Source organism: Anneissia japonica, unplaced genomic scaffold, assembly GCF_011630105.1.
Source record: "Anneissia japonica isolate Jap-2015-1 unplaced genomic scaffold, ASM1163010v1 scaffold9668_len1562885_cov226, whole genome shotgun sequence".
NCBI classification, from domain to species: Eukaryota; Metazoa; Echinodermata; class Crinoidea; order Comatulida; family Comatulidae; genus Anneissia; species Anneissia japonica.
Window position 1 is genome coordinate 522,309 of NW_022711326.1, and position 2,184 is coordinate 524,492.

The window sequence follows — 2,184 nt, forward strand, 5'->3', positions numbered from 1 at the left end:
GGTAAAGAATACAAAATTGCTTGACAACCAATACGCGCTCGTTTTGACGCGCTACTGTGATTTCACGAACTAACACAATCTACTTTGATTGTGTTAGTTCGTGATGTGAGCGACGAAATAATGAAATAATAATTTTTTTTTAAACCACACACACAAAGGATTAGTTGCACTTAAACAATAATATACATGAAAGGTTATTATACAATATACAGAACAATATAAATATACTATCTCTGAAGAGTTGAGTTAATTGAATGAATTATGAACAAAATATTTCCTGTGTTCGTTGTCTTGCATTTCAAAGGACGGAATCTACCTGAGTTAAACGTTGTTTAATGGGTGTGAAATGTCTTTCATAATTTTCTTAACTTGGCTGATGACATCACGTTATATATCTCGTCGATAACATTAACATTTCTGCCTATTATTTTACCTGGAGCTTTCATTGTTTTATAAGTTTAGTATTATTATTTACACTAAGACTACGGTATTATACCAGACTACACAATTAAAAGATAAAACACTTACAATAACACTCTAATAAAAATATACTGTATGGTATACATTTAATAATGTATTATATTTATATTGCACCTCACCCAATAAAAATTGTTCAGTTAAAAAAAAATTCATGAAAAAGCACATTCACAATTTTCCAATGAAATTCGTCGATTAAAAAAATACCACATCAGAACACATACAAACATTTCACAAAATTTTATCACAACATGAAAGAAAAAAAAATCCGTATAGCTCTTCCTCCGTATACCTATATTCATTCATTCATTCATTCATTCATTCATTCATTCATTCATTCATTCATTCATTCATTCATTCATTCATTCATTCATTCATTCATTCATTCCGTTCGTTCATTCCTTCATTCATTCATTCCATTTTAAGCGTTGGTTGTTTCTAGTACACGCTTAAGTCATAATTGTTTATAGGAAGATGTCACCTCTTACCTAAAGACTGTGCCTTGTGAGATGCCATTGTAAAAATGTGTCAAAATGTTGAAACATTCTTTGCCGATGTAAAATTTATTGATGACCTCATGGTTTGGTTTCAACTACGTTATGCAGTCACTGGTGACACAAACTAACTAACTAAAAGGCTCTCCCCTTACCTCACAATAGGAGAACCCTAAGCCGCAAACGACGATTTAAACAGATTTAACATCTAACAACATCAAACTTCCCTTTAATGGCATGTATTTTGTCTCATCTCAAATTTAAAAAAAATTAAATATCATATTATTATTATGAAATCAAAAGATGTGGTATATAGAGAATTGAAATAGTATGTAAAAAATAGAAGAAAAAAAACCTTGTCGTTTCGTTTTGATATACTGTACTGTGCAAAAATATAACACTTTTATTATATTGAAGTGTCACAGTAAATAAATCTTTTGATTGTGAAACAGAAATTTGAAAGGAAATATTATACGCCTATACTGATTTTCTTCTCCAGAATACATTGACTTCTCCCTGGTAGCTATCGTAAATATTATTATCCAAGTTATGTTGACAAATAATTGAAGTATAGTAACTACAGTAATTATTGCTATATTAAATTGTTATATATCATGGAGATTATTTATTTTCTCCATAATTGATAAAATTTTAATAGGACTGGGGCTTAAATATTTAGTAGCAGTATCAGTATCAGTAAAACCATGGAGGTATAGAAATACCTCGATGGTAAAACTAGTCTCGTGTGATATGAAAACAAAATGCTTTAAAAGAATATTTTAATTGGCTTATTCGACTGGTTCATTTTGTTGAGTACGAATTTTCGTTGAGTATTATTTTCATTCGACCCAGTTCGTAAAATAAACTTCGTTGACAAAAAAAATTAAAGCAACCAGAGTGTGCGTTAATCAGCGTTAAGTTATGCACGTGACCAAAAAAATATGGCCTATTGGTCATTTTAGCAACAAAATTTGCGTTAATATAATTAAGATTAAATTTCAGAATAAAAAATTATATTATTTACCCACGTTGAAGTCAAAAAAATAGTTGTAGGTTAACAGAATTCAAAAACTGGATGAAAACATTTTTTTTAACGTAAAACCCATAGTGCCACAATCCGAAGCAGCGTGTATCGTGGTAACTTTGCAGCCATTGTTTGTTTTGTCGAGTATTTACGTACCAATCTATGGCGTGGTTTAACCATGGTTTAACC